Source organism: Lytechinus variegatus, chromosome 16 (assembly GCF_018143015.1).
Source record: "Lytechinus variegatus isolate NC3 chromosome 16, Lvar_3.0, whole genome shotgun sequence".
Taxonomy (NCBI): Eukaryota; Metazoa; Echinodermata; class Echinoidea; order Temnopleuroida; family Toxopneustidae; genus Lytechinus; species Lytechinus variegatus.
The window spans coordinates 24,084,497-24,094,891 of NC_054755.1; positions in this window are offsets into that span (position 1 = coordinate 24,084,497).

Consider the following 10,395-nt stretch of genomic DNA (forward strand, 5'->3'; position numbering starts at 1 on the left):
ATTTGAACATAGTAAAATATTACATTCACGATCATAAATTTAAAACGGTATCAAATCAAATTACACCATGGCCATAATTACAAAGCTCGGTTTGACCGTACAATTATCAACATATCCATACATTTGACAGTTCTTAACGAAAATGAAGTAAAACAATGTCAGGATTAAATTCTAAATCAATTCAATTTGTTCTCAAAATACCTGATATATATTGGTGGGTGAAAATAAAATTGATCACGTCGTTAATGAATCGTACAACAAGCTGGTGCTCAGTATAAACGTGGAATATGATGATTGGACAAGCGAGGAATGTAGCAATACCAATGCCTCCTCTATTCGTTCTTACTCTGGCAGAATGGTCCAAGTGCAAAATTACATATTTTTTTTCAAAATGAGGGTCTTTGATGTCAATTTTTTTCAGTTAGCCAACTCTCAGTGCTACGCGGAATTTCAATCTCAAGATACCAGAGTCTATCGGAATCATTTCACTGGCGTCTGCACATACACCCTATAAATATTTTGTAGTTAAGATACTATTATATGAATTAAACAAATGGTTCTATAACGTGCATTTGTTTTCTTTCAGGCAGTGATGATGTATGAATACTCATTAATCATCTTAAATCAAAATCATTCAAATGTTAGAGAAATTTGCTTCTCTCTAAAATGGAATGAATTCTATACAAAATTATCCTCTGCTGCGTGAGGCTCTATCATGATTTTTTTTTGTTCAAGGGTAATACCATGGTAACATTTGTTCTGCTGCGGCCGTACGGCGAGTAAGAAACAGCCGTTTTAACATTTTTGTACCAGCTAAATATAGGTGGTTTGAATATAAAAATGAATAAAACGGCTGATTTCGACTCGCCGTACGGCCGCCGTAGAGCAAATGTGACCATGGTGGTCATCATGATCATAGAATGCTTCACTGACTCCCTATCAAGGATCGGATAACATTCAAGATTTTGTTGCTTGTCTTTCATTGCATTGATGGATCAGCTCCCCAATACCATCTTTCTTTTATCAATAATTACATATCCACTTGCATCGTCGAGTGGATACCATGAAATAAAAGAAAAAATGTCTTTTTCAAGACAGGGCACGTTACGTACGTAACGCAATAAGGGTGTCAAATACACAAAAATAATGAAAAAATGTATCTACTTCGCTCGGATAGCTACGTGTTTTGGGTCAAATTTGCGATGGTATAAAAAGACTAACGTGTTTTTATAAAGGATGTACTTTTTGCACCAACAGTAAAGACTATGTGTTTCGAGTCTAATTTGCGCAAGGTGTGGGAGGTGGGGCCGTACTAAAACCCAATGATGATGGTATAGGTAAAAGTAAAACCTTGGACAAAGCTTCAATAGAAGGTGTGGCCAAAATGAAATATGACTATTAAATTATCGCTGTACTTGGAGGGGTTCAATTCAGAGAATACTTGCAAACTGAAAGGGTATCGTTTTGCTTCCAATACTTGTCAAGGGTAGGGATTCATTCGCCAATACTTGGTAAGTGATGCATTCACTTTCAGAATAAGCTGTAACCCATAGATTAACAAACATACGCATAAATTTTACGTTATGTTTGGAGTCGCTCTCAGGATAGGCCTAACCTATAGTCATCTACCCAACAACACTTTACTTTTACGAACCATTACACAACGACTTTGTAGAAACCATGAAGAGTTTTATTCCGGTGGCAGAATTTGTTTTCAGCTTTTCACTCCAATTATTTTCAGGTGAGTTTGAGATTTTAGAATCAAGAAAATTGTGGCTTGTCATTTAGTATAAATCACACCCCTTGATAATCCAATACGTATGAGAATGTTTGATTTTAGATTTGATTACTAAAAAAAAATGATATATCCAATCCTCTAATTTGAATTTGATTATATACCGACCCCTTCAATTACATTATATACTACCATAAATAATCAAAATTTCGAATATTGATTAATATCGGTTTCAAACTTAAAGTTATTATCATATACTATAAAAGCACGATCTATCCAGTCTTTTTTAGAACTCTTTAGTTTATGCTTTAGTACACTCTAAAAAATGAAGTGCTAATTCAGCTCTTAAAGAGCGTGTATAGTCATGATAGTGACTGCACTTCGGAGTGCTGATTTTCCTCGTTCAAATTTGAACTAGACAAAACAGCACTCCGAAGTGCAGTCACTATACACGCTCTTTAAGAGCTGAATTAGCACTTCATTTTTTAGAGTGTATATGTAATTTGAATGGGTCTAGATGAATCCCTTTCGTAGACTTACAATATTTAGCCATATATGCCTCATAATTTTGTGTAGTTCAGAGCATATACCAACTTGATGTTTGTAGGTTTGCCGGTATGGGCAATCGAGGAAGTGGTTTGAGTTGCCATGAGCTGCCTTGAGTTTGAGAGATGAAAGAGGCTTGGATAGTTGAGTGAAGGCTGGCTTGAGTGGGAGAGATGAGAGAAGCTTGAATAGTTGATAGAAGGCTGGCTTGAGTTGGAGAGATGAGAGGCTTGGATAGTTAAGAGAAGGCTGGCTTAAGTTGGACAGCTTAGAGAGGCTTGAATAGTTGAGAGAAGGCTGGCTTGAGTGGGAGAGATGAGCGAAGCTTGAATAGTTGAGAGAAGGCTGGCTTGAGTTGGAGAGATGAGAGAGGCTTGGGTAGAAGGCTGGCTTGAGTTAGAGAGATAAGAGAGGCTTGAAGAGTTGAGAGAAGGCTGGCTTGAGTTGGATAGATTAAAGAGGCTTGAATAGTTGAAAGAAGGCTGGTTTGAGTTGGAGAGGATTGGATAGTTGAAAGAAGACTGGCTTGATTTGGAGAGATCAGAGAGGCTTGACAAGTTGGGAGAAGGCAGATATGAGTTGGAGAAATGAGAGAGGCTTGAGTAGTTGAGAGAAGGCTGGCTTGAGTTAGAGAGGTTGGAGAGGTTTGAGTAGTTGAGAGAAGGCTGGCTTTATTTGGAGAGATGAAAGATGCTTGGGAAGTTGACAGAAAGCTGGTTTGAGTTGGAAAGATTAGAGAGGCTTGGATAGTTGAGAGAAGGCTGGCTTGAGTTTGAGAGATATGGGAGGCTTGGATAGTTGAAAGAAGGCTGGCTTGAGTTGGAGAGATGAGAGAAGCTTGAATAGTTGAGAGAAGGCTGGCTTGAGTTGGAGAGATGAGAGAGGCTTGAATAGTTGAGAGAAGGCTGGCTTGAGTTGGAGAGATGAGAGAGGCTTGAATAGTTGAGAGACTCAGGCTGGCTTTAGTTGGAGAGATGAGAGAGGCTTGAATAATTGAGAGAAGGCTGGCTTTTGTTGGAGAGATGAGAGAGGCTTGAAAAATTAAGAGAAGGCCGGCTTGAGTTGGAGAGATGAGAGAGGCTTGAGTAGTTGAGTGAAGGATGGATTGAGTTTGGGAGGTGAGGTCATGGACGCTAGCTTGAGTGGAGAGGTAGAGTAAGAGTATAAAAGAAGACTGCTGTCCGTCCTCAGTGTTCAGTAATTTTGTGTTTATTGACGTGAGTACAAACGCAATGAGTTGAGATAATAAACAAGTATGTCCATATGATGTTTAGAATAAAGGAATTTCCTATTATTTTACAGTGATGGAAAGTATTGCTTTGGTATCTGGAGAAAACAAGACATGCAGCGATGCCTTTGAACTCAACTACACCATACCAATGTTTGAAATCTGTCGAGCGAAACCCGGTAAAGATGGCCGGTTGATGATAACTATCCCGAAAATCATCACATCTCCGGTTTCATCAGGACTTGGATGCCGGATCCACACCCGTAGCCGACTGTCGGGGCAACGTGTATGTCGCCACCCGGGTAAGAAAATCACTGTCCAGCTTGAATGGTGAAGTTCACCCTGAAGATTTTTTTTGAATAAAAATACCGGTAATATCTGAATTGGTGAAAGTTTGAGGAAAAATCCTTAAAGATTAATATAAATTGATTAGAATTTAAAGTTTTTTATACGACCATACGTTATGTAATACGTCATGATATAAAATGCTTCAATTTCAACATTTTAATGGTTCATGATTACTAAACGTTTGTGTGGGTGTGACACGTTTCATCTGTTGGCATCCTGAAAGTATAAACAATAATAATCATTTTCAATATCTTTTGAGAAGGAGACATTTCAGGGATATTATTACGCCATATATGGGGAATTTGCTTGCATATGACGTCACAGATAAAAGAAAAAAATTCAATCACTTTTTGAATCTTTCTTTAGAGGATTCTCTTCCAGCCTTCACCAATATTTTAATATTTTTTCCCCTGTTATTCTTACAATAAACTTTTCGTCAGGGTGGAATTTCCCCCTACGAGGTTGATTTTGTTAATCGCAGAAATAAATGTTCCAGAAATATCCTCTATTTTCTTGATCAGACTGTGACAGTATTCCGTGTGGGAGTGGATGGTGTGAGGAGACAGTGTTCGGCTTCAAATGTCACAGACCAGAAGAGATAGTCGGTACGTTCAGGTTATGCACTAATTTAAAAGATGATTTAGCTCGGACTTCACCATGCACACTGTCATTGACCCCATACCATATTTTTTTCCTGTTTACACAGACCAAAATATCTGTCTCACTCACTCTGCGGAATTAGTAAGACGATCACTTGCAGATGCTTCTTATAACGCAGAGAATCTTTTGTCAAAAGCACTTCAACGAATAAAAAGCTTTTGCCGAAAACATGTGAATCAAAACAGACATGCCTTCCTGGACTCTGGACAAACAACGTATTCGCCCCGGGGGGGGGGGGCACTTCCATTGACGAGTGGATACCATGCGCGACCATGGGGTCTCGAAAAGCACCCTAACACGTATTTTCCATATTCTGAAAATGCACACCTTAACAAGTATTGGCGTTTGAAACCCTACCGTTTAAAACAAAACGATACTCTTGGCAATAGTCCCTGAAATTAACCCCCAAACAAGTAAAGCGATATTTTATTGTTATGGTCACGGGTCCGTCGGTTTACCTTTACATTACGCACCATTTGGTTTGATTATTTTATGGCCCCACTTCCACACTTCGAGCAATTCGGACTCTAAACACGTAGTGTTGGGACAAAAAGGACATCCTTTATAGAACATTTTAATTTTGTTTCATCATCCCCGTAAATTTGACCCTAAACACGTAGCTTTTCTGGCGAAATAGATACCCGTTTTTCATTATTTTTGTGTTTTTGACACCCTTATCACGTTACGTACGTAACGTGCCCTATCTTGAAAAAGACATCCTTTTAACGTGTTTTTTGGTCGCGCATGGTATCCACTCATCTTTCCGTCCGAAACTTCGGACGATCAACTGCCCTTGTCCAACAACTTTCGACGAAAACCCCCGGGCGAAAACCTCTCAGCCGTCCATTAAGATTTGTCTTACATTTTCAAAGGAATTGGTCCGTTGTAGAAAGCGTCTACGAATCGATCTCGAAAAAATAGCGCTAGCTGCTCTCACACAAAATTCGTTAACCCGGACTAAGGGTAGCTATTTTTTTCTCTGCGCTGAATCCGTTCTGGCTAGGACATGCACGACGCCATGGACCTTTGTTTGGCCGGGATTCTGTTCCAACGAGACTCACACATTTTATGCCATAGACCGCGATGGCACGGCTATTCCTGCTTGTTTGGGAGGCGAAATAATTACTTGAATGGGGCTAGCAAGAGTGTATAGTGACCCCTATTATAACTGGGGGCTATCTTGCCATTTAACCCCATATACAGTGTGCAGTTCAATTAGGAAAGTTCGGCTCGTGAGAAAGTAATAATAATAATGATAATAATAATGATAAATGAGCAGCAATGCAATTATTATCGTTAGTATCAATAATTATGACAGTAATAGTAATATTCTTGAATGAATTTTAATGATCAATTTCTCTTGTTTATGCGCGTTTCAGAAAGCCTTTTCATAGCTTATTTTTAGTGCATGCCCCATTCGAATATTTTTTTCTACTATATTACGATAATTGTGTGCCAAGCATTGTCATATGGTCGCGTGGTCCAGTGGTTAGAGCATTGGACTCATAATCGCAAGGTTGTGAGTTCGAATCTCAACTCTGTCATTGTCTCCACTTTGATAAAAAGGCCCAAGAGTGATATCTGTCGTCTATTACGTCAGCCACTATGACCAAGGAGATATTATCTCCTTGCTATGACTGATTAACCTAGACGTAAAATGTTTCCAAGGTAATTGGTTATAAACCAGCTTGGCGTTTACCAGCAAAAAATGCTGTCCGGCTGCCGAGTTCCTACGGGAGTTACCACAAACAGAAACAGATATTATTGCCACTGTTTGTTTGGGTTATGCTCTGTTGTTACCTCCGTTTTGTTTTGTTATTTATGTTTTCGATGTCTATATACAATTTTGTCCTCATTCTGTTCTGTTTAATGTAATTGGAAATAATACTTGAATTGAGAATTATATTCGTAATGTCGCTGATGATAATGTTATAATCACAATCGTTATTCTATATAAAGCAAGCAGTGGAACCCCACCGTCGTCTTCCCCAAATGCGTCAATTTCTGTAGAAAACCAAACCACCAACGTACCAACAAACCGTCAACCAAGTAAGTCAGGCTTGTATTATATAATTGAGACAATGATATATAGCTAACGATATCAATACTGATGATGATCATATCCCACTACTACTACTGCTACTACTACCACTACACCCTCCCCCCCCCCGACTACTACTACCACTACTACATGATAAAAAATGATAATAATAGTGATAATAGTGGTAATAAATGTGATTAAAAGAAATAAAAGGTTTTCACTACAAAATAAAGTGATTTGAGGTAAATTTCTGCTTTCTAAAATACCTACCTGATTCGGGGGTGTTGCCTGTGGTGAATAACATCCCCACCGACACACAAACAATGATAATTTTGTTTAACACTCTTGCAGCTGCCTGCCCTACCGATTGGTATTTCTTCGGAAACAAGTGCTTTCGTTTGCTGTCGATAATTACACCATGGCGATATTCCAAAAAGGCGTGTGAACATAAATCGCTGCCGGAATCATCCTCGATGCTTTTACCGGAGAGCCAAGAAGAAGCGGAAGAAATTGTCAGACAATTTCCAGGTTCGGGTCGTTCTAAGATGATCTGGATCAACTGTCTTTATAAGATATCCAGAGGCGACTGGATATGTGAAAAGGATTCCAATGGGACACATTCTTCTTACAGAAGTAAGCATGGGGGAAAACCAAGAAATTATTTTTTTCTATACCCTCTTTGCCAATAGTTAATGAATCAAAAATTTAGAGGGGCCAGACATGGCGTATGGGGAAAAATCTGCCAACAGTCAGTTGTGAGGGAGCGAAGCAAGAAGGAAAATTATCTGCCTTAAAAAAAACCTTCCGAAATTTGTGATAGCTTTTTAGATCTTGTTTTACCCCTTTTCCTTTGCTGTTCTCTTATATTTCCTTGGTCGATTTTTTATTCTTGTGGGGGGGGGGGGGGGAGGGGGAGTCCGTGGCCACACACCCTCATCTGTACCTCAGTGACCTGTGTCCCCGGATCATTCATGAATGCTACACTGTAAAAACTGCGGTGTTAAAACTGACACCAATTGGTGTTAATAGAGGACCACACCCTGAGGTGTTAAAATTACACCCTAGAGATTAAACATAACACCAAAGAGTGTAAATGTAACAACAAAAGGTGTTGTAATAATACCTATAGGTGTAAAACTAACACCACAAATTTAACACCGGTGTAAAATAACTGGTGTGGTCCTCTATGTACACCGGTTAACACCACAGTTTTTGCTGTGTATAAAGCAATTTTATTTACGAAGGGACTGAATAACTCTTTTGTAAATGCATTTCAGTGTGTGGACGATCGAGTTGATCAACCCTTCATTTCTCTCTTTTTTAAAACATATGGCAAATGCACTCAAATTTTGGAAGGATAGTATTGGTGCATACGCTGTTCGTGCCGTAGTAGGCCTAATCAGTCACCAGTCTCCCTCCTCTAAAACCACGTAATATATACATTACAGAAATTGTGAGTGTATGCCATTATCAGAGTAACGTAATCATCGGGCATGCGCTGAAGTAGTAACACAATAAAATGCATCAGAATATGAAATTGTTCACAAGAGTATTAATAGCTTAGAGATCTTAGTTTTCTTTCTTTTTTTTCAGATTGGGGCGTTGGAGAACCCAAGGAGAGCTACGGTGTTAATGCTTATATGATTAATGAGACTAATCCTGATGGCAAATACGAAGTGAAATGGAAGGTCTACCCTCCAAATTCTATCATCATCAACCCTCAAACAGTGTGTCAGATAATTATGTGAATACAGAATTGGTCAAGTATAGTTAAAGACCTTGGATCCGAAATCTTGTCATCTCATCATCTCTCCCACGAGACGTAGACATGACGAGATCTGAGATCTCGTCAGCTCATCACCTCTCCCACAAGATGTAGACATGACGAGATCCAAGATCTTGTCATCTGATCACCTCTCCCACGGGATGTTAGCCTATAATCTGGGCGGTGGCTGCAGTTAGTGTCTTTGCTGTTATGCTGAACGCAAGCGATACGTCTGATACGAAGCAGCCACTTTCGCCACATCAGACGTATCGCTTGCGTTCCGCATAATAGCAACGACACTTACAACTGCAGCATCCGCCTAGATTATAGGCTAACGGGATGTAGACGTGACAAGATTTAAGATCACGTCATCTGATCATCCCTTTTACAAGATGCAGACATGACGAGATCCGAGATCTCGTCATCTCATCCTTTTCCCTAAGAAATGTAGACATGCCGAGATGATAACATCTGGGTGGGACTTTTAAGCTTCCACACTTATATGTGTTGGTACGAAAAGACTAAAATTCAGGCCGAAGAGTCGTAGGAAAAAACAATGTCGCCAGACAGGGTGCGGAGAGGGGTGTGGGGTTGAGAAGGGATGACAAACCAATTGCTTTCCGGACAAGGATCACAATGGTGAAAAATTGATAAAATAATATCGCTGCTAAACTGAAGTCTGCCAACTAGCCACCAATATTGCTTTTACCCATTGGCGGCGGAAGCGGGGGGAACCTGTCCCCCCTAAATTCGAGGTGGGGGGGGGACGGTCCCCCTCCCCCCTAATTTTTTTTTGATAACCTTTTTTTTTTGCTTGTCATTTTTTTTTACCTGTGTCCATCCCAAAATTTCTGGTGGACCCCCCTAAATTTTTTGGCTTCCGCCGCCGATGTTTTTACCTGCGGTTTCCAAATTATTAAAACGAATTGTACAACGCCAACTTGTCAATATTAAACGAACATCAATATTCTTACTGCGCATCTGGTTTTAGAGCAAACCACTCCGCAAATACTACATCCGGACTTTTCGCGTTTACTACGGGGAAACTCTTAACAACGCCCAGATTCCTTTGAAAATGCAAGTCAAATCACATTGGAGAGCCGAGAGGCTTTTGACGAAAGTTAGTGGAGCGGGATAGCATCAGAATTTCTTGTTTGTCAATGGATGATGTGTATGATACTTATTTTATGATGTTCATGTAACATGTTGATTTTAAATGGTCAAATAAATGAAATGAAAAATGAAAAAAAAAAACACCGATGCGTTGTAGAGAGTTTCCCCGTAGTACGCGAAAACGACCTATGCAGGTTATGGATGACTGTCTGATCTTGACAATGGGAACTACACGTACACGGGAGTTGTTTCAGTCGATCTAGTGAAAGCTTTTGACTTGGTCAGCCATGGAATTCAAATGTGTAAACCGTCAAGTCTCACGTTGATATCAATGCGAAATCTTGGGAATAGTTTCACAGTTATAATTCAGATATTTTTACAATAATTGATGGATCACTGCCTTCTGAAATACCAACCTCTAATGGGGTGCCACAAGGATCAAACTTGGGTCTAGTCCTCTTCCTTTTTTTTTTAATGAATGAGTTACCTATATGTTTCGATAAGTCATCAGTACACCTTTACCATGTTTACGCAGATGATACTGTAGTTTACTACTCTAACAAAGGTCACATATTGTTATTTCTAAATATGAAGGTAACTGTACAGGGGCTCCGTCTGTCAAAGAGTTACGATTGTTAAAATCAATCGTAATTCTATGGAAATCCATCAGTGTCATAATTTTTCATTCAGGAAATTTGCAAAATATCCTTTGTATACAAAGAAGAACACACCAAATTGTCAAGAAATCAATGAATTTATGGATATACATTCATATCTATAATTTTTTTTGAACACACATGCATTTAACATGTTGACTTTGCTGGCTTTCCATAGTTGCGATTGATCCGATCTTTGTATGATGGGCCAGGATCTTGATCCACGAGAATATTGTGGCAATTAACCCCGGCTTTACAGACCTTTTCATGAAATAGGTGTTTACTGCAACTACTCTCGTCTAT